At 33.7% G+C, this 24,795-nt stretch overlaps 1 protein-coding gene across 2 annotated transcripts in view; it reads right to left on the reverse strand.

Annotated features, from left to right (window-relative positions):
* The window catches only part of ERBB4 (erb-b2 receptor tyrosine kinase 4), a gene marked incomplete at both ends in the record, with an annotated part of 1,126,414 nt that overhangs the window by 847,456 nt on the left and 254,163 nt on the right, over window positions 1-24,795 (reverse strand). The gene's annotated exons all lie outside the window — the stretch shown is intronic.

Consider the following 24,795-nt stretch of genomic DNA (forward strand, 5'->3'; position numbering starts at 1 on the left):
CAGATAAATTTCTCAGTATTTTTCATAAAGTAAAAATGAGGTCATATGCCAAATTTAAGAGGCCAATTTTTTATAAGGATTGAGATTAATTCCTCATTACCATTTTTTAAAAAACCTAAGCTTGGCGCAAAAACTTTGGAATGTGCAAAGCAGAGCTTCACACAGGTTTTATCCCATGCAACCACAGTATTCTCCAATATCCTTGATTTATCTATGTGTTCATAGGGCAAATATAAGATTATGGTAAAAAATCAGTAGTGACCCAGTGTTGAAAGTGTACCATTTATAAAATCTGAATTGACACTCAGGAAATGTTTCTATGATTGGACTCAACCAAATTTTGTGACACATATCTTTCATCACCATGTTCCTATATCCCATTATTCAAAAAGCTGAACATATATATGCAACTGTTCTTGATATATGGGAAATATTCGTATGCCTTTAAGCTGCTAACCATGGTATTTCTTTACTTAGAAATGTTCTATATGTTAAATAACACCCATCAATGGACATCCATCTCATGTTTCCTTTCCCATGAAGCCTTGTCTCATTACCTCAATGAAAAGTATTTTGTTCCTTTTCAGAACTTCAACTGTATTTTATCTATGCTACTGTCATACTTATCCAGACTCTGCTTTTGTTATAATTAATTGAAAAGCACCCTATTTTGCAAGGAAATTATAAACTCCTTGAGCAAAGGGTCTTTTTTTTTTCTTTACATTTGTGTTCAACACTACATAGCATGTAATACCCAGTAAGAGGTACTTGATAAAGACTTGGTATGTAAGTGGATGGATTTAGTAAGATTTTTCATACTGTACTAGGTTTTCAGCTACATGATATACTTCTTCAGACAGTGAGTTAATTTATTAATAGTTTTTAAAATAAATTAGATTATCAGGTTGGTTTAAATCACCCAAGAGGGACCAAAAATAATGAGACACAGGTCAGATATATTCTTATGGGAAGCAGAAGCTATCACGGAAGGCCAAAAGAGTAGGAAATAGAACTAATCAAGGTGATGTGCATTAAGAGATATTATAATAGGAGACACTGAAGCCTTTTTTTGTTTTTAAGTGATACAATAATATCTCCACTTTTTTGGGGAAACTTTTCAAAGACAAGTGAGAAGAGGCTTCCACTGATGAGAAGCTGATGAGAAGTAAACATTGTGTAGATAACTAAAGTCGAATTTTGTGAATAAAATAATTTCCACTCCTAGCAACACATAGATCAAAATTTGTTGAAGCTTTAATATTTATTAATTTAACTGAACTGCAATAAATATGAAAATAGATATATCAATTGGTATCATAGAAGTATTTTATCTTTTTGCAACGGTAAAATGTATACATACCCACACACACAAACACACCCACACACACTTTGCCAAAATAGTGTTGAATTTAGTTCTGACATATAGCCAAAGTATCTGGATCATAAAAAAAAAATAGTAATGGACAGAAGTTAAAGGATTCTGAAATAGAGACAAAACTAAGAGACAAAAAAAAAGACTTTTTCTTTTACTCTTCTGTACAGTTAGGTAGGACCATATAATTAAGTTGTGGCCAATGAATTGTGAGCGAAGTGATGTGGTCACTTCCAGGCCCAAAGAAGTGCCCCCCCACCCCGTGCTCCTACTTCTTCCCTCCTATAGTGACCTTAGAGTCATCTGATCCATTTGGCATAGTACCAAGTTGAAACAGAGTCACCTGACTAGCATAAGACTATAAAGTAAACAAGAGTAAAATTACATTTTGAGTTAAGTCACTAGGAGTACATGAGTTGACTAACAGGTCATCTTGCAGTAATTACCAAGAATAATACAAGTAATTTAAGTTTTAATATTTGATTCTACAGTCTATAACATTATGAAATCAAATCCTTTTTGGGTTGGGTAGAAATGATTCTGTTTTTAGAATTACATATTAATATTTTTCACTCCTCTATGTGAAGCTAAGAAAAAAATCCATTGAACTTAGAATTCATGATTTGTTTTAAAAATAGTAAATGAGACTATTTGAAAATAACATGCTTTTATTCATATCAGCTGTCAAATATAGTTTCCTAAATTATTAAATAAAGTCCCAACCATAAAAGTCATATATTTGACTTATTTGGCAAGTTAAGATGGCCAAAATATTTATATAAATATGTGTGTTGTTTATTGAAATACTTACATATGTTCACTGAATAGTGAGGATCATTATTACAAGTTTAAGTGTGTGCATTTCCTGACCAATACAGTATAACTTCACAATATCCATTTATCTTTTCTGAAAAGAGAAAGAAAAATATGATTCTCCACTCCAGACACATTGCCCAATGGCTGACATTATGGAAATATAAGAAAGTTCTTGTTATTATTATTAGTTTTCAGCTAGTTGCAAGACCATTACATGAAATAAAAATTCTATTTTTACTTTCCAGTTGTGCTTATAATGATATCTAATCTTATAGTTTTCATTCTTTCATAAAATAAATAGAAAATCTGCAGTGATACCTATTGAATACATTGAGTTTTGTGCGTTTTTTTTTTTAAATTCTGACTAATGAATAACATTCAAATGCTTGCAGAAGCAAACACACAGAGGTGCACTGTGAAACAGCGGCTTAGGAGGAGTCCACATAGTAATAGAAAACACCCTATAGCACTTACTGAGTCAGCCACGGATACATGTGCTTTTCCATTCTTCCTGTGTCCTTAAAATAACTTTAGCAGGTTAGTAATAGTATTACTCATATACTGAAGATGAGAAAATGAAGCACAAAAATGTTAACTAACTTGTCGGAGGTCACATAACTAGTATGTGGTGGAGGCAGGTTTTAAACTTAAGAAATGTGGTTCCAGGGTTCATATAATTAATCAAAGCATTATTCTCTCAAATTATTTCAGCACAGACAAAAGATTATCTTTATCCCAAGGGCCTTGAGTTTGACTGCTTTTTATTTATATGTCTCCCCATGGCTGAGCAGAGCCCCTCGAACACAGCAGTCATTCAAAAAGGATTTTGACTTGAATTAAGGAATTAAGGGAAGATGACACTTCAGATATCTGTTCCCTCATAAAAAAGCATATTAATATCTGCAGAGCAGAAACAAAACAAATCTTCACAAATTTGAAAACCCATGGCAGTAATCTGTTTTTATTCCAAAATTCAACAAGATACTAAGCTGGCATGCCTTTTGGAAAGTAGATGGGGAATTTAAGGAAAAATAGATGAGGTAATTAAACACCCATGTAGGACATATGGCTTAGAGATAGCCTCCCCCTGGAAACTAGTCATTCGCAAAGGGAAGGGAGGATGTGAAGAAAGGTTTCTGAGAATGTGCCCATGGATCGTGGCCAATAGCGTACATGAAGGGTCTTTATTCTTAAAAGTAAAGAAACCTCATAATTATTCATACCTGAGATCACCCAGAGCCAAAGTGTTCCCTGTGATTGGGTAAGTAACTCATTGGTCAGAGGAAAATCACCATGAAACACAGAGGGTTCTTTTCTTTTCTGATTACAATGTCACACCTTTTCTTTTTCGGTCACTTTACCCCTAATTTTTGTTTTCATTATTTGTTTAATTTAATTTCTTAGAAAAGCTATGTCATAAGCCATCCGATGACTTTGTAAATGCAAAGATCCAATGTTGTGGAACAGACACTCTAATGACATAGTGTTTAGTGTTCCCAAAAGCAGGAGACAGATGAAGAGAAACGGTGAACCGGCAACCTTAGCATAATTAAGACAAGCCTGAGTGCTTGCCATGGTGCCATTACATTAATCTCACATCAGTGGCACCTGGCTAAAATTTATGAGATATGTAAAAGGGGCCTTTCCAACTGACCTTGATAAGGCAGAGTTATTTATCACGTGAGAGAATAGTCAGCAAGCTAGGGAGAATGAGGTATATTAGAAACAAGTCGGCAGAGAGATTTAAGGGCAGTGGGCTGCCAGACACTTTGACAGAAAAGATCAAGTATTTTCAGTACTATGAACTTTAAGCATCCTTGATAAGTAAAACATAAAATAATGCATCATGTCAATAAGCAATATATATGAGAAGGGGTAACAGTAAACACCAAGTTTTAAATCATGCCAGTTCATTCATTTAATATTCTTTTAAATATTTGTTTATTGAACTCATGAGATTTTGTGACTACAATGGATTCCAAGTGATTTCACACCCAAATAAGTAAGTAAAATATATTCACTGTGAGTTCTTTGATGGTGCTGTCTCATTTATTTATCATTGTATTTACATGGCCTAGTACAGAGCCCGGAATATTTGGGTCCTAATAAATCACCAGATCTTTCTATGGCTGGCTGCTTCCTGTTCTTCAAGTCTCAGTTCACATATCACCTCCAAAGAGCGGTCTTCCCTGATCACCCATCAAAAAGACTCACCACTATATGGAAATAGCTTTTGTATTGCCTATACATTTATTATTTTCTTTTCCTCTATGGACTCAAGGTCCCGTCTTTCCTATTCACCTTTATATGCCAATATAGATCCAAAACCTAGAAAAGGACATGATAGGTGCTTAATAAATATATGTCAAATGAATGAAAGGGTGTTTATTAAATAAATGGTGGATATTTTAAAACAGGAGAATAATGATTATTATACTTAAAAATATATTTTGAAAAGTATATACTTTTATTTTAAACCATTGTGTTATCAATAATAACAAACTTTAAAAATCTGATCATGGCAATCCTTCACTGAAACTTCATTGTGATAAAAATTAGTATCAAATTAATCTATTCTTGATTATTTATTTAAAAAATTCTCAGACCTTTTCAGCAGCGGTCACTAGTGTTGTCAAATACGACAAGACTTCTTAGGTCATAACCAGTTTTGTAATTCAAATATTTCAACAAGAAATAAGGAGGGAAACAAAGTACTTTTTGTTGTTGTTGGAATTTTGTTTATTCTACTTCCATATAAAATGTACCACATATAATCATTGTAGCTGTAATCCATAGAAATCGCCATAATATTCATGACATTTTATTTCTGTTCATGGGCCAACTATTCAGCACAAGGGTCCTTTATTTTATTTTTGTGTAATGGACAATTTGAAGATTTCTTTTCAGTTTTATCAAATGTAATTGAATTTATACTTCTACTAAAACAGAGATGGATGGATAAAATTCTGTCTTTATACAATGAAAGCCTTATGGCCTTTTCAGTGAGGGGGAACAGCAACACAGCTTTAGAGTTTCACATAGGAAAACCACATTGGGTCAAGTAGACCTGAAAGTTTTTAGGCCACACCAATATCAAAATGGATTTGTACATTTAAATTCTGCTTCTCTATCATCTCATATTTCATAATTCTTCTATGCAAAAGCACAGAATAGCTAAAAATCAGTAAATCACACAAAACAAACTTTCTAGACTTTCATTATACCTTAAAACCATAGTTTTAAAAGTTAGGTATATTTGGCAGTGGTTAATTTAAAATGAAAGCAGAGAAGCAATATTTACTTTAAAAAAATGCCCATATTATTTAAATGAATAAAACAATATTTGAAAGAAAACGTGACTTGCCCCACTTCCTCGCATAATTGGTCACTTTAAAAATCCAATTAACATTCATAATCATACAGAAAATTAATCACTTATAATATTTGTTTGGATTCTGGAGCTCCATTCTGGATCTATGTCAGAGGTACAGGATATAACAATACCTCAGGGATCATAAAAGTTTTGGATTGTTTCCTTTGCATGTTCATTGCAGATTATAAAATTCACACTTGTGAGAGAAGTATTTTAAAATTAACTATATGAGAATAATTAAACATTGTTCATTTCATGTGAATTTGTGCACATTTTAATGCAACATAACATCATTGATTATTAAATAAACATTTTATAAATAATAATAAGCTGTGGGGGTAGAAGAGAGTGAGAGAATTACTACACTGAATGGCTCCATTTGAATTGAATTTCTTTTGCTTTCTAGAACTTTTGCAGACAATAATATAATGATCTATAAAATATTAGATTTAACATTTGTTGAACTTATATAGTTCTGTCAGCTCTCCACTTAAATCTACTTCTTAGCATTATTAAAATTCCATAAGGAAAATATTTAAACTGCCTGCAAATAGTAGAATGTTGCTGATTTCTATTTGCAATGGGAATGTTGAGAGAGCGTAAAAGGGGAGATAGTTTATATTTCATAATTCTGTAACGTAACGATCCTACTTTATTAAAGACAATCAGCTGCACACATAATTATCATCATCAAAGCAATTACTGTTCATAATGATTCAAAGGCTAACTCAACGACCATCTTATTTCTGTTCATCCTAATCCCATCAATTTTTCTCTAACTCTGTCTTCATATTAATTTAATGAGATAACTTTTGCTTTTCTAATTAGTCAAAGGACCAGTGGGATCATTCTCCCTCAAAAATATGCCAATGTAACAGACTTACTATTCTTTCAAAAGTTGGTGAAACTTGATCATTTTCATTGTTTGTGTTGAAATACAAACTTTTCCCTTTAAAATTAAATTGGAATCTCAAGAATGCACAGGTCATTAGCTTCTAGAGAGAGTACTTAATTTAAGGACAGTACTTTAATCTAGGAAACGGCACAAAAATTCCTTGCATAAATAGGCTAAAAATGCTTAATAGTAAAAGATAAATGTGATTACAGTCTAAAGTTTTAGAAAAGAAGTATTTTTCCTAACAGAACTCAGAACTCAATTCTTTTTTCTTTTTTTTTTTCTCTAATTGTCTCTCCCTACCACAGTACTTGAATATGTTCCATGCGGATCAGGAATTCTGTCAGTTTTGTTCACTTCTACATCCTCCTAGAGTAGTCCCTGGCACATAACAACAGTTATTGGCCCTACATTCATTATTAAATGAATGGATGGATAAATGAATGAGTGAAAGGCCAAGATCTGCACTTTCTTGACTAAATCACACCCATAAGGCATCACCTATGATTTCCAGTTATTGTTTAAAGTGGACAAAGACTCTTATAAAAAGCAATCTGAGTGTGAAGTCTTTCTAGGCCTTTATGCAAATTTTTAATTGTATCTCACCCACACCTAATTGAACAGTTTTACTATTTATATTTTTTCTGTTAAAATTATTAAGTAATATTTACTGAGTGAAACTTGAGTGAGAAAAGTCAATTCTGTGTTCTTCCTTTTTTTTTTTTTTATAAGACATGATTCAGATGGCAGTTCAAGCAGCATATTCATTCATTTAACAGATTTTGGTTGGTTGGTTTACCTTCTGACTCCCTTCATCCATTCATTTTTAACAAAGCTCAAACAACGTACAGAATAATTTTGGTCTTCATAACTGAATTACAATGGAGAGAAATTTTTCCTAAAAAGAACTGATGTCAAATAAATTGCTTGAAAATAAAACAAGATCCTAAATCACAATGTGATGCCAACATACACTGAATAAACAATGAGGGGTGGTAGCTCACTACCTGTTTGAACACCAGCCCATCCAGTTTGCTCTCACAAATGCAGTAGTTGTCAGCTATACAGGCAGTTTTTACTAGTAGCACATGCTCATCAATTTGTTCCTATGGCAACCAATATATATATTTTTTAAGGTAAGACATGAAAATCAGTTCTGTCAAAACCAGGCGCCTTACATCAGGGCACCTGAAGTGAGAATGGTTAATTCATTTTAAATGTTCAAAAGAAACCAAAAATCTTTAACACATGCTGGAACGTTAATGAAGAATGAAGTGGTTAATAAATAGTTTCCCCAATGACAAGTGTGAAAAAAAATCAATATTAAATATCTTAACTTTTTAATAATAAATCAAGCTAAAGCTTGATCAGTCACTTTTTAAAGTTAAAAGCAGTTGCTCACAAACATGTCTTAAATGTCTTTCATACATTTTTTTTCTGAAGTGAGCAATATTTTTTATTTGGAATGTTGTAGTCGGATAATTTTATTCACTCCGAAGTTGATTCCAGAGCAATGGAATTAGGTGTTAGAAAGAAGGAAGCCACAGTGAAAAAAACATGTAGAACTTGTAATGAAAGCATGAGGAATGGAATTAAACTTAAAGAAGGACTGAAGACTTGGAAACAGACCATTAGAACCAGGTGGAAATCTATTGACTCAAAGCTTCCATTGCAGATATCAGAAACTGAGGGTCAGAGAAGGTAAGTGGCTTGCACATGACCAAAAGAATCAGAACTGGATCAGTGGACTTGACTCACTTGGTTCTGTACTCTCTATACTCTTCATTTTTTGACACAAAAATAATGGATTTGAGGGGGGGAAATGGTAACAAAAAATGGGGGGGAAATCACATTCCTATAGGAATTACTTACTAAAACTATTCTTCCCATTTGCCCTAAGTAGTATAAATAGCCCCTCATTTTTCTTGTTCTAAACATCACAATTATAATTTTAAAAATAATTTGAAAGGGTCACAGATCTAAATTTTCTCTTCTCCTTACTCTAATTAGTTTACTAGTTTCATCAATATTATATAGCTGATTTTCTTTAAAAGACCCTGATGAATTTGCCTCTTTCTATACATAATATTTAAAACAGGACGTGGGCTTCCCTGGTGGCGCAGTGGTTGGGAGTCCGCCTGCCGATGCAGGGGACACGGGTTTGTGCCCCGGTACGGGAGGATCCCACATGCCGCGGAGCGGCTGGGCCCGTGAGCCATGGCCGCTGAGCCTGCGCGTCCGGAGCCTGTGCTCCGCAACGGGAGAGGCCACAACAGTGAGGCCCGAGTACAGTAATAAAAAAAAAAAAAAAAAAACAGGACGTGAATTACTGTATTTGTAAAATATAATAGTTAGATGTTGTAGAAATTAGTGTATCATTTAAAAGGCATGCAGTAGGTAAAAACTGTTCTCTAAAATTATAACCTCTTATCAGACTAAAAGACTTTCTTCTAAATTAATGCCACACCTAGTCAAATACAGATATTTGGGAAATGGAAATCATCCACCTCACCACTGATTCCTTTGTAACCATGAATTTCTTTAAAATTGTATTTGTATTAGTCAGGCTTACCACAGGTTCTTGTCCCAGCTCTGTCACTGAGTCACTTTATGACCAAGTTTATATTCACTTTAGCTTTCTGGATTTCATTTCCCTTACCTATAAAATGAGGAAGCTGGAAAAAAGTTACACCCGCAATCCTGCCACATTAATCTTTAAATGGACAGAGCTGCATTATATGACATGGTCTAAATAGCAGAATAGCCTATTTCAGGATTACATAGTCTATTATAATACTAGACTATTAATTGTAATAGTCTATTACAATAGTCTATTTCAGAACATCAGAGAACATTATGATAACCTGAGAATTTGGGCATTTTCTTAAATAAAACTTCTAAATGATCAAATTATTTGTTGCAATGTTGGGTATGTATGACATGAAATAATTTTAAAATATATGTTTACACCCTGGCACACAAGATATACATCTGTGTGTGTATATATATATATATATATATATATATATATATATATATATATTAGTTTTATAAATTCATCATGTGTTCAATGGCATAGATTTTGCAGCCTGGTTTACACAATGATTTTAATATAGTACTTTATAACACATTGAAGCAGAGTTGCACAAATTATCCTGGTTACTATCTTGAAAGGTAAATAGGCCTAAAATTCTACTACGTCACACATATAGGCACAAAATTTGAATGAACAGAAAGATGCTGTTTAGGAAATGATAGAAAAATAATATAATAATTTAAGCTTTGTGGTATTTAATCAACCACATAGTGTGCCACAGAGACTTCGGGGCTTTAAATGAAGAAATTTTCTAGAAACAATGCACTGCCTTGTAAGGCGAGAACAAGATGGTAAAGAACTGAAAGAAACCAGAGTTACCCAGATGGCTGGAACACAGAGAGCTTGGGCAAGTGATACAAGTGAAATGGATAAGTGTGACTAATACAAATAAAAATTTTAAGAAATTCATGGTTATCCTTTTCCCAAATACCAGTCACAGCTGTTAATAATGATCAGGCTAAAGTAGCTCATTGAACTCTTGAAATCACTTTTTCCCCCAATATCTGTCTTTATCATCACAACAACCTGTGATACAGTGTTATCACCCTAATTTATTACAGAAGGACACAGGCTCTGAGAGATGCTGTGACTCGTCTGAAGTCACATACATAACTTAAGACTGTCCATCACATTTATTTCAGAAACACTTCAAAACAAGTAAGGGTAAATGATATGTTTGCTATTCACTATGGACAAAAGTAATAGAATCTATTTTATACCACTGAACATTGTTTTCCCAACTTGACTAACTTCTGGAATCATTAGAGTCACTTGAGATTTTTCTGGCTCCACCCCAGACCCACTGAATCAGAATCTCCAGGGAAGGCGCCTGGGAATTTGTATTTTTAAGTGTCTCCCCAGGTGATTTTGGTAAGTAGCCAAGTTCTGGAGACCCTAGTAGTACAAGTGAAAATTAAGAGGATGCTGTCTTATAAGTTTAGAATGTTTAAAAGCAAAATGCACCTATTATAAAATTAACCCAATCCAGTTTCTCTCTTTCACAAACAGGCAAGATAGATGTATTTGTCACAAGTGAGTAGACAAACTGCCAAATACTACCTATATTTCTGGGTCAGAGACAGATTGGAACTCCACCAAGAGAAACTGGGCATTCATACTTGGTCTATTTCCATGGCAGGGACAAAACAATTCTAATCTCATGGATCTTTTCATTAAAGAATAAAGCAATCTCAGGGCATTAACTGCTGACAGTAATGCAGATCATGGATTTCACGGATTAACCAAAGCACAAACAATCTAGAACATGTCCACAGAACAATTCTTTGTGTAGTACAGGAGGCAAAAAAGTAATCAGTCTGAGTTGAGCTGTTGGGTTTAGTTACTCAATATAACATTTGTCATTTAAGAATTCATATGCCCATCAGCATAGCAACAGTCTCTCATAAATGCTTAGAGGTTCTCTGTTATGATAGCACATAATGTGAACAGTACTCCACCGCTGCTGAAGCACTTTCACATATATTAGCACACTTTATCCTTACAATAGAGCTGTGAAGTGGATAGGAACCCTCAACAAATTGAAAGGATTATTATAATTAAAATGTATTCTTAGCAGAATGCAAATGTCCTGAAGTGTATCTGATTTACTTTTGGTTTCATGCAAAACAAGATATATATCACCCCTTACACTCTGTGAAAAACAATTTTCAACTCTAAAATATTCACTAAATTATTCTTAAATGGAAACTGATTTATGCAATGCTGACTTTAATGCTGAATTTGAGTTTAAAAAAGAAAGTGAATCAAGTAACCAGGTTTTACTACTTTAAATATCAAGCATATAGATCCTGATTTATTTCATCAAAACAGTTTCTCAGCTCTACCAAAGGCTGGGTCCTTTTCCCTATACAATGGCTCAGCTAAAGAATAGTGACTATAGTGAAAGAGTACAGTGAATATTTTGTTCATGAAAATTTTGAATTTTTTTAAATTAATATTTTTCTACAGGTTAATTAAAACTCAAATCCAAAGTTGCTATTTTTATTGTTTTTGTTCACCGGCAATTTTACCCTTTATCCTTCCTTACTAAAATCCCAAATTTCTAACATTGTCTCAGTATTACTTTTTCTGTTAGAAGGACTTCAAAGATAAACTTCGAAAAAAAATTTTTTTTCTAGATAAAGTGAACATAGCTAGGAAAGTTACCATGTGAAGAGAACACTATTAAAGCCAAATATTCAAATAGCAATTACAACAAAGAACTACTTAGGCACACAATAATTTATCAAAGTTATTATTCAACTTCATACTATCAACAGGTTCAGAAACAATATAAGTTTTTCTCATGAGAGACACTCCATCTGAGTTTCTAATTAAATAACTTTTGTATAGTTCCTTTTCTTCCCTGCACAAAAGGTCTTTATTTCCCCTCGTTTCTTGCTCTCCTTCCTTCTTTGTTGATACTGTTTACTTCCAAGCCTGCCTCTGAGCTCTCTGTCTAATTAGCTCTTGATAGATCTACTGCCCTGTTTCCACAAACATTTAATTCTGCCATCAGTGCCATTTACATTACGGCATGTTGCATTGTCTTTTACCAGCCTAATTTTGTTTGAGTGAATGTAAATCCCATTAAACAGTCACCTATTAGACTGTGGCATATAAACTCCAAAAGCCTCTTTATTACAAGAGTTTCACTTAAGGCCCAACTGATAAAAGATTTCTGGGACATTTCAATTTGTGATCGACTTCAAATATTCTGTCTGCTTTAAGCTTAGGCAGCTCATTTTTTTCAAAGTATTTGACAGAGTATTTGAGTATCTTTCAAATTGTAGATTCCATAGCATAATCTAATGAACATCGGTTGTTTGTTGGCTTTAGAAAAATTATATATTTACTTATACCTAAACATATGTTAAAGATGTATCTTTCACCTTTTAGTTATTTTATTTTCCCCTTGGTAATATGACTCTATTATTTTCAAAAGATTTCATGATGATGTTTACAAATATCAGGCTGGCTTGCAGATTCCTCTGGAAAGAGCTCCTCTTAAATATTAAGTAACTGTTCAGAAAAGGTGTTTTCTGATGAGTTTTCTGAAGAGGGGTAAGACAGCATTCTAAGATGCAGTCCATCCAAAGGCAAGCAGATGCTGGCATCAGAGACAGCTTCCTCTCATAACTTGAATGCAATTTGATAGCCCAAAACAAGAGAAACAAGATTTCAGAGATCATTAAAAGTTCTGGAAAGACACAGTAGTAGCCAATTATCAGGGTTAGTGATATTTATACCAATATACTCAATCAGATTAGTGCAAGGTACTGGTTTCTATCTAAGTGAGGGCTCAGTATAGACTTTCCCCAAAGCCCAGTGAATCATTCAACACTATGGTCGCATCATTGTATGGTTTAAAGTAAGGGTAAGAATGGCTTTCTTTCCATTTCCTCCTGGTAATAAACTCAGAAATACACCCATGAAGTGCAAACCCTCATGCACAAAATTATTTCTCACTCCTGCAGTCTTGTCAAAGCCAATATTTCAGGAAAGCACAGGCTGCTGAAGGGGACTGTGATTTTTTGCCTGCTGTGAGTCTCTAAGGACTACAAACATTCCAAAAGAGACTGTAGCCAAAATTGTTAATAACTTCACACAGCGTTTTTGCCATGATGACAAAATCCACAAGAAGACTAAATAGGTAATGGGTTTGGTGTTAAGTCACAGCTATTTGTTTAGGAATAAAAATATGTATGGTATCAAATGCTAGTTATGGAGTCAACCTGGATTAAGAACTTAAACAATCATGGATATGATTTTGACAAAAATATGGACTGTAAAGTGAATAATTATTAATAGACATTCAGTTTGTTGTAATAAACATAAAAGAAGACCAGTGAAGTACTTAAAGTGGATGGTTTATGTTATTTTAATAGCATAAAGGGAAGAGGAGGGGAAAGATACAAAATACTATGTTTAAAATAGATGAGCAACAAGGATATAGTGTACAATACAGGGAAATACAGCCATTGTTTTGTAATAACTTTAAATGGAGTATAATCTATAAAAATATTGAATCACTATGCTTACATCTGAAACTAATATAATGCTGTAAATCAACTTATACTTCAATTAAAAAAAGCATAAAATTACAAAACAACTGGGCATCAGAAATGGATTTACAATGTAAGAGTTTGCATCAGTGCCTACCCATATTTACAATATGCAGCTTTTTGGGTAAATATTACATAAATCTAAACTCTTGAATGCTCAGGCCCAGAAATACCGAGGAATATATGTAAAAGCAATTTTCTTGGATACTTTCTTGGAGGAGTATATGTAAAAGCAATTTTTTCCTTACTTCTCTCTATGTATGTTTCCATTTGGGTTAATGATTAGATGTTATATGTATGAATTTGACATAGTTGCTTATCTTTCTGACCGTTACATAGTTTTAAGGACAACACTAATATCAGCTTTGATATATTCAGATAATTCATAATGGCTACCATGAGTTTCATGCTGGTCCCCTTGGCTGTTCCCTCATCATCACTTCAAACTTAATGGAGGGCTTCCCTGGTGGTGCAGTGGTTGAGAGTCCGCCTGCCGATGCAGGGCACATGGGTTCGTGCCCCGGTCCGGGAAGATCCCACATGCCGTGGAGCGGCTGGGCCCGTGAGCCATGGCCGCTGAGCCTGCGCATCCGGAGCCTGTGCTCCGCAATGGGAGAGGCCACAACAGTGAGAGGTCTGCGTACCACAAAAAATAAAAAATAAAAATAAAAAAAAACTTAATGGAGACCAAGATTTCAAAGGGAGAGGTACATGTTAGTTTAGTGTTACTTGTTCCCAAAGTCGGCAACTGACCTACTACTTTGGTTCTTGTGGTTTACTAAAGTTTTTTTTTTCTGAAATATTAACATTATATTGTAAAATGTGACTAACTTCTAAAGGAAATTTTTAACACTGTTCAAATATTTTAAGTGGGCCTAGAAGCAACATAAGAGATTCATAATAAGTATATTGATGGAATTTGTAAGTCACTAAACACATGAAGGTTTCTAGATCCACATAGGTCTCTGTACTACCTATAACATTTATAAAAGTAACCTCAGTAACTTTTTAAAACAAATATCTGTATGTTATATCAGGTCACAGCGTATAATCTGTATGACTATTGATAGGTTACAAAACCTCCTCTGAGCCTCAGGTTCTTCTTTAAAGTGAAAAAAAAAAAATCTAAATTGTTAAGATTAAATGGGACCATTACATAAACAAACATTTGCTAACTTCTTAATGCAAATAACAAGCTGTGGTAGGCACTGGGTATACAGTAGTGAACAACCCTATTTCTCACAGCGCTGTATTGAAGAAGTCATCAGAGTTTGATCAGCTCTATAATGGACAGTGATGGCCAGTTTTGCATTTTTAACATGTTTTTCCTTTCACCCTTATATTAATGGAATTTTTCATTTTTAGAGTGAATCTATTACCAGGAACTCTTGTAAACTGATCCCTCTGCATATCTATGAACTGAGTAACCAATCACAAGATTCATCCCTAGTCAATGAGGTGACCTTTTTCCCTGTTCACAGTGATGGGAAGCTAACTGAGAAGAGGCATGTTCTTTGCAGTAAGAACACAACTGTGAAGATAATATGAGAACAGAACTGCTTCGGGCCCTTTTTGTCATGATTTGGGAAAAGTCTGGCTAAGGATGAAGCCAAAAGAGAGAGAAGTAGAGTTGAGATACTAAGACAGTGAGATGGTATCCTAATAACACAGTCTCACCCCCAGACCTATGTATGTTTAAAGCCCAAAACATTCCTGGACATTCCATTTTTGTGAGCCAACAGAATCCCTTTGTTTAAGCTAGTTTCAGGCTAGGTTTCAATCATCTACAACCAAATGGGCTATAATTACAGGTACAGAGGACAAGAGCAGAGTAAAATGAGGATAACATAGCATTTCAAGCAGAGAAAATATCATGAAGGTTCTGTACGTGATAAGGAAGATGTCAGTGTATTTGAGGAACTGTGAACATAATAGTGTTATCACTGTCACCGTAACTATAAATTTTATAGCTTCTAGGTCTTGATTTGAGGCCCTGGGAATGATACTCCTACCAAAAAAGTGGCTTCCAACAGACTACCTTTTCATTGGTAACTTGTATTTTATTTATTCTATTGGGCTATCAAACGGAAGGATTTTTTTCTAAATGCAGGTGTTATATAGAAAGGTAGCAGACAGAAAGGCTTAGACATGGGAAAGGATAGAGAGTGGGAGGCCTTGGCAAGCAACTAGGTTGAGAGCCTTGGGAAATTCAAGGATAGTGTAGTAAAAAAGAGCCTCCTGACATAGCGGATCAGAACATAGGAAAGAAAAGAAACTGAAGACAGAAACTACCTATTCCCCAATTTTGCCTAAGGCCAGCCCTGGCTACGTAATTCATCATGTGCTTTAAATGAAATAAGGTGGTTTGAAATATTTCTTTCCACTAATATTAATTTGAAAAACTTGTTTTTTTTAAAAAGAATAAATTTAGTAACTTTGAAATCCGCCTTCATTTGTTTATTCTGATTGTTTTAGAGTAAGTAGTTATAAGACAGCCTGATAGATGGTGTTCTTTCTAAGTAAAGAACTCTTGAATTCTTAAAACCTGATAATTAGAGTATCTTTGGATAGCTGACAGTTACTTTGACTAACAGAAGTTACATTCAGCAAAATAGAAGGGCTTCATGAGAAATTCTCTGAGTTAGTAGATTTATGATAGAGAGAATTTATAATTGCCAAAATTCTTTACAGTTTATTTGTTGCCATACCTCAAGATCCTGAGTCAGCCATGCTTACACAAGCAAATTTTCCTTTACTCTTTCTTTGTGTATCTATGGTGCCTAGTAATATAGTGCCTGAGTGAGATTGTTTAAATTCAAAGGGAGTTTTTGCCTGAAGGAGGACAGAAGAATTGGGCTCAATGGGAGTTCTATCTGAATATCTGAGGGCAGAATTTAGTCCACTGGAAGGGCAATAACCAGCTAGGGATTTAACTACTACAGCAAAGTTTTAAGGAAGAAAGTAAGTGGCAATATGATAGGGGCTTTTTTCTTCCCTCACTTTTCCCCAAGAGTAGTTATTTTGATTAACAAAAAAAAAAAAACAACCTTAATTGGATAGACTAGCTCTAAATTTTGGCATCTTGAAATTAGAGTTGCAATCTGTGAGTCTTGAATATCATTCAGATTCTCTGTCATATGAATTCTATAGAAGACCTGAGAAGTTTTAACCTGTCAGTCTTACAAAAATCGGTATGAAAATATGAGGTAAATCTCTCCCCTATTTCCAGCATGTATCCAAATCCTTAACTATAAAAATGTCATATAAAAAACTAATTAAAATGTCATATAAGTTCAAGAGCCAATAATTCCTATAACCAAAGTAGCAGTCATTTTTAGATTAGAAAAAAGAAATATGACAAATACCTATTTTTACTACATGATAACAGCATCTGTTTCAGACTTTTTATTCCTATGTTTGTATCTTTTTAAATGACACAAGTCATATATATGTATACATACACTTGTATAAATACAACTGTATATATGTATTTTTTCTAAAGTTAGGGGAAAAAGAAATAAAACAAAGTCCATTTTGACAACCACACATAATCCTGTTTCCCTCTCCTTCCATCCCCCAATATCCCCAAAGTCACCACTGTAAGTCTGACTGGTACCCTTCCAGCTACCCTTATATATACACGTATATATATATATATACATGCATAATAGTACAGGTGTTGTTTGATATGAGTGCAATAGTCTTTACCATGTAAAATGATTGAGACAAATGTAAATGTAGAATCCAGAATGTAAATTAAAAATTCTATACTCATATACTTCAATAGGAGTATATCCTAGAAATCACCTCTATTGTTTAATAGCTATGGATTCTGTGCCCCATGGAAGAGAGGCTCCTTAGGGCACATAACTAATTAATGGAAGACTTCCAATGAGGCAAGATTTCTTACTTTCTATTAAGATACTTCCTCCATAATGACAGGTTACCAGTTGTTAACAGTCACATATCACGTGCTATGCTGTTTCTTTCCGTGTATGTGTATGCATGTGTGTGTCTGTGTCTGTGTTATGTGTGAGGAGTGAAAGCATACTAATGCACTAATAAAGTTGACAAATAGAAAATATCAGTGACATTCTGTTCAGTGTGACAAATACTCAGCATGTACCACATAGTAGGCATTATGCCAGGCAATGTAAACACAAAGAACAAAGAAAAAACTGTTATCATGGAGCTTAGTCTAACTGAACAAGACTGAAAAACACAACCATAGGGCTTCCCTGTTGGTGCAGTAGTTGAGAGTCCGCCTGCCGATGCAGGGGACATGGGTTCGTGCCCCGGTCCGGGAAGATCCCACATGCCGCGGAGCGGCTGGGCCCGTGAGCCATGGCCACTGAGCCTGCGCGTCCGGAGCCTGCGCTCCGCAATGGGAGAGGCCACAACAGGGAGAGGCCCGCGTACCGCAAAAAAAAAAAAAAAAAAAAAAAACACAACCACAATGATTGTGTGTGTTTGAATTTGAGTGTGTAAAAATGATCACTCAAGTTGAAGGTTATAAGAGACCCCAGAGAAAAGGTAACTGTTTCCATACCTTTGGGTGTTTTCTATGGCTCCTTCTTCCAAATATTACCTCTCCCAACCTACACTGCCTTATAAAGCAGGAAATTTATTATGGGAAAGAAAGTTCTGCTTCAGCCATTTAGAGTAGTAGAGTAGTAGTAGAGTAGTAGAGTCATAATACCCTTATCTGCACAAGCATGATTAAGATTGAAATAGCTTTTACACAGCCCATGACAACATTATTTCCTGTAGACTGTAATAATTAATTAAAGAGAACAGAGAGGTACAGATGATTCTAAGGAACTCTTCTGAGTATAAATTGATAGTCCTGTATATACTTTAATTAGCTTTGGGGTAATCTTATCATGTGTTTTAAAAAAGCTTTATACTGGATTTTTTTTTCATGGAAAGTGACCAATTTGCATTAAAATTAAGTTAATTTCATTGATAATGGCAAATTAGGCCCATTTGTGCAAGGATGATAAAAAATGCTTTAAATCTGTGGTGGCATCACAGGCGCCATTTAGTTTATTCTTTCAAATATTATACACTCATATATATGTATATACATATATACATATATATTTTTTTCTTTTATATGAAGGTCAATTAATTAGATGTAGTAAACAGCATAGTGCTGGACACAAAACAGGTGCTCGAAAATCATCATTTGATTAACATTACATATATTTGCTTTTATTCTGGGTTACAAAGTCTGAATATTTTTAACCATGTGGTAACATTTAAATACTTCATTAACTAGAGAAATCAAGTTTAACAGACTATATAGCAAGTTCCTAATAAGCGTTCTCCTCACAACAGCATAAAGATTTTCAGGATGTTTAACTCTAATTTTCAAAAGTATTTCATCAGGTTCCTTCAGAACAACTGTAGTGAAGGGAAAAGGGCAGAGAAAAGGAGAATAGTTTGTAGTTTGTCTGTGGGCTGTTACAATTAATTAACTTTCTGTGTCTTCTGGAATATATATGTATATATATATATAGTTATGATTATTTTATTCCCCCCAAAATGCTAACAGATCTAAAATTTATTGAGGACAAATATTTTACTTGTGTCATAGAATTCATCATCATAACACTTTATAAAATAGATAATATGTATCTGCATGTACAGATGAGGGAACTGAGATTAACTAACTATAATCTTTAATATCTTTGGCTATAACTCAAACTATATTTCTGACAAAAGCAATTTTTCTTTTTTCTTGTGTCTGAAAAACAATTTTGAACTCAAAATATCCAACTTTTTCAATTACAAAGCACCTCTTTGGCCTTCTATTCATGATTTCCAGCTACTAAAAACTGTCTTTAACGTAAAGATTTCTGTATACATTTTAAAGTATAGTTTAAAATCATACTTTTTTTTTACAATTGTAAAGAAATTTAGAAAATATCTTCTCCAAACCTTCAATTTTGTAAATAAAGAACAAGGTTCAGGGAAGTGAAATAGTTTGCTTAATATTAGAATTTGTTAGTGGCAGAAATGTGACTAGAACTTAATTCTTACCACTATGTTCAATGATCTCTGATCATTCCACCAATTACCAGTATTATTACCACAATTACCAGTAATTGTGATGATAATTTCTATTAGATATAATATCATAGATAAAAATAGTAATGATATAATCAAGCATAATAATATCCCCTATTCCAATGAGTTTAGACCCAAAATCAGCCAACCTGGAAAAAAAAATTTGACAAATACAGTTGAGTAACAAAAAAAAATTTATATTTAATTGTAAATACACAGTAGTGAACAAGTTTAGATTTCTGGATGCTTTCAATGACCATTAATGCAACAGGATTATAATGGTGTTTGTAGAAAGAAAAAAGAAAGGTAGTGAAAAGTTTTGAAAACTAGTAAAGATTTTGACCCTTTCTGTATGAAACTAAAAGGTTAACCTGAGGATTTAAATTTTATGTTATCTACAAATGTAATGAATAGATTAAGTAAAAATATGTCAAAAACTCAACAAGAAGAGATTGCCTTCAACTTCATTTTTCAATATAAGGTAGTGAACTCAAATCAAATCAACGAACTAGAAAGGACTCCAAGAATTCTTATTATAAATCTAGAAAATGAAAATGTAAATGGTGTTAAATTAATTAAACAAGGGGGCCATTAAACTGAGGTGGCCTCTAATGCTGTGATGACCTATGTAGGCAAACCAAAATCTAAGCCTATAAATGCCTCAAGGTTATGAAATCCAAACAGTAAAGACAGCCAGTCACAAATAGCCAACTAGGCTCTAAGCTAGAGCCAATCAAATAATTTCCTTTCTTCGCTTCCCCACCTTCTTTATATAAGTCTTTTCCCTGGCTCCTGTAAGAGAGCTTTCTTAAGCACTTTTGGTTTGGTGCTGCCCCATGGCAATCGACTTTTTGCTCAAATGAGCTCTTAAAAATTTTAATATACCTCAGATTATCTTTTAACAATGGGTATAGATGAGAAGAAGCTAAAAAGATAAAGCAATCTAAACAAGAAATAAATATCAATCTATTGACAGTGGCTCCAGATAATAACCTAGGAAAAAAAAAATCTGAAGTACTATCTGGAAAAAAATCCTGAATAAAAACCTATGAAATCAAAAGTCGACTTAACCATACTTATAAACACATAAATATTATTTTTAAACTTATGATATTGAAGTTACAGATTGTATAAAAATAATAAAAAGAATTCCAGAAAAAATTTACTTTAAAGAATCATTTCATGATAAAAATCTAATCATTTCATAATCTAATGTTGCTCTCAATATTGGAAAATAATTCCAAATAACTTTTTAAAAAACTATTGAAACTGACACAGACAAAAAATAACTTTCCTAAAAATTTATGCAAAGTAACCATTATCATATGTAATTTTCACATTTCAATTAATATTAACTAAATGGGTTAAGAAAGTCATTAATGACATATATGTATAATACATGATATATCAATATATACGATGTGTGTACACACCCACACACCCACACAAACACATACACATACATATTTTATTCCAGATATTAAAAATTATTTTCCTCTTCCAGTTCCCTTAGAAAATCAGACTCAGAATGTTTTCTGAATGCACAAAGAAATGCATTTTCTTCAACAGTACTAACCAAATTGACCAAGTAATACAGGAATCATCTCATAATCATTGTCACTATAACACTATATAAATAAACTAAATAAAATAAACACTACATGTCTGAGGATATCATTTGTATTCTACTTTTATTTTGCTATTGCAAATATACAAACATGGAACATATACAAGGTTTTATTATCTAATTCAATCTAATGGGAAAACTATGCAGAACTATCTACCATGCAAAAGAATTTATGGATTACTTATACATTTTATTTGAAATAGAAAATAATTATTAGACAGAAAACTAAAAGTACACTAAAAGTGTAAATTTGTGTTTCATTCTTACCCAATCTATAGTATATTCAGAGGATGATGATTTTAGCAATAAGCTGCTTTATTTTCTCTTTCTCTCATTTCATTCATAATGTTAAGCCTTAAAATTATAGTTATTATTTACTTAAATTATATATATAAATTTGTTTCAACCTGTAAAGTATAATACATGTTAGCTATTGGTATTTTACCCCATCTCTTTATTAAAAGCTCTGATTTTGAAATTTGTCAGACATCCACTTTTATAACTATTTATACAGGTTCTATTGAAACTGTACTTAGAATATTATAAAATCCTTAAAAATATACTTTTTAAAATTCAAAAATACTTCATACTGCCTAGAATCCTTAAAATTGTCTGAAGGTTAGCAAAATATTGAATTATGAGAATTAAGAACAGTATAATAAAACCAAATTTTATATATATATATGTGTGTGTATATATATATACATACACATATATATATATAAAGTATAGTTCTATTTGCCTACTCTAAACAGCTTCAAATGACGTCAGGAAAATGAATGACTGTAGGGAGCTTGATAGAATATAAAAATTTGGATGCATAAATCTCATTCAGGTTCACTTCCATATGCCCTGAGGGCAAAGCCAGGCATGAAGCCTTCGAGTGTTACCTACTGAACTGGGTCATACATGGCGATATTTGCTGTATGGTCTTGTGATGAGGCAGCATGGGGAGAACCAGCTGGCCAAGGCTAATGCACCATCTGGGCTGAAAAAATATTGCCAATTCCATTGGCAGAGGGGAAAGAGTGAATTTGTAATCGAGCTATAAATCACAAGCAGGTCTTGCAAGTTGTCAATTAGAAGTCTGATATATTGATATCCTCAATGCATGGGTGACTTCTTGCTTTTTAAATATCACTATTTACATAATAAAACCCTTTTAAATATGTCTTTACCTAATAAAAAATTACTCAAAACACCCATAAGAAACAAATCAGCACATTAAGATATGTGACTTAGAAAATTAAAAAAAAAAAATCAAGATGGGCTTCCCTGGTGGCGCAGTGGTTGGGAATCCGCCTGCCAGTGCAGGGGACGCGGGTTCGTGCCCCGGTCCGGGAAGATCCCACATGCCCCGGAGCGGCTAGGCCCGTGAGCCATGGCCACTGAGCCTGCGCGTCCGGAGCCTGTGTTCCGCAATGGGAGAGGCCACAACAGTGAGAGGCCCGCGTACTGCAAAAAAAAAAAAAAAAAAAGTCAAGAAAAGACAGATTGGCTGATCACACAACTGTGGAGGAATTCCTGAGTATCCTAATGACATAGATTTTAACTTTAAAATTTAAAACTTAAATTGAGAGAATGTTTGCTGAATGTATTATCTTCATGCATTTCTCTGTCTCAGAAGAGAAGAAAATCCATATATTAGTCCTTATTTATTCACATATACACACACACACAAATTATTGTTCACCACAACATTATGGGCTAGTAAAAAGATCATAGTTTGGGGTTTAGGTAAAACCTGAGCTCAAATCTCTGTTCTGTTGCTTACTAGCTCTATGGCATTGTGCAAATTAATCTGTAAGTCACAGTGATGCTGCAGTGATATGGGAAGGGTTAACAATAATATATATAAAGTAACTAGGACATAGTAGTTGTGCAGTAAATGAGAGCTGTATCACTGTGATGCAGGGAAATGATATATTTTCACAGTCTTTGATTTACATGTTTTGTGTTATTTCTAATCAGAGTAAATACATGAATTATAGTCAGAAAGCAGAGAACATAAAATTCAAATTGATTAGCCCTAAAATTTTTGCCAGGCATTCATCAAATTCATCACTAGACTCCATGCAGTCAACTCTTAATGGTTTTATTTTTTAAATTTATTTTTGAGGTTATCTCAGTCGGATGACCCTAGGATTGATCAAGCTCTGTTGCTAGTCTATAAAAACTTCTGGGATAATCACTAGACAAGACAACTCAAACAATAGCTACTATTCATTGAGCACTCAATATGTGAACAGCTCTATATTAGGTACTTTATCAATGCTATTTCAAATTTAAGCTATAATGATATACTGGGAACTACAGGGATCACCATGATGGTCAGCATTCAGACTACGGTTATATTTGATTAAGGCTGAAGCATCAGAGAGGACTAGATAGATATGACACAGACCCTTTGCAGCTTTCCACCAATTTCTACTCATCAATATATATCCCTGGGACAAAGTAGGATAATTTTAGAACGAAACAAGGAATCTAATCAAGTATAAAGCACAGGACTGATGCTTTCCAATAAGGGAATCCCATCTGCTTCTAATCCAGAAAAAGGCATTGCTATATTGAACTTGAAATGCTATATATAACAGGTTTTTTCAGTAATGTGCATAAATATTTTAAGGTCATATACTAGCATTTAGAGGAATATCAAAATAAATGTATTCAAAGGAACAAAATTAAATTAGTATACCTTCCTCATCCTCTTTCCCTCTGCTAGACAATCTGCCCCCTTATCACCTCCCCCAACCCATTTTCTACACTACTGTCTACCTCAAGAGGCTGAGACTGCATCTTGTCTGCCAACTGGCTTCCATCTGTATGTGAACAATCTGAGGAAACCTTCAGGAGGAGTTTGGAGAGCAAGAGGATGGAGACTTCCAAGTATTCACTAGGACTGGGACCAGGGTGAAGCAAGGGAGGAGCCCAAAGTGTAAAATTTAAGGAGGAATTCACTCTCAGGTACTAACCACATTCATTTACCCCATCTTTGTAACAAATCTGCATCCCTCAACAACTATAACTCCCTCAAAATATATTCTCCTGTATGATTCCAACTCTCATTAGACTCCCACAGCACTGGTCAGCCCTAAAGGTGGTAATAACTCACTAATAATGTTGCTAATCTTTGCCTCACCATCCCTTATTTATTTTCTTCCTGGTTCATACCTCTTGTTAAATTCTCTTCCCTTCAGTAGCACTGATAAAGCATCATTTCAGAGTTTTAAGTCAACCTACAAATATGCTGTTATTCACATCTAAGTACAAATTTAGGACTACTATAATTTCTTGAGTAAATAAATATTTGTAAGCATCACCATTTATATATAAGAAGTGGCCTTAAAATTAATTGGTAGCAATACATAATACACTTTAGATTATTGAATAAACCTGCTTTAGGTTTCACTTAAAATTAATGTGTGTGTATGATACGTATGTGCCCCCAAAATCATTTTATTGAAACAAAAATCAAT

Source organism: Leucopleurus acutus, assembly GCF_964270905.1.
Source record: "Leucopleurus acutus genome assembly, chromosome: 6".
NCBI lineage: Eukaryota > Metazoa > Chordata > Mammalia > Artiodactyla > Delphinidae > Leucopleurus > Leucopleurus acutus.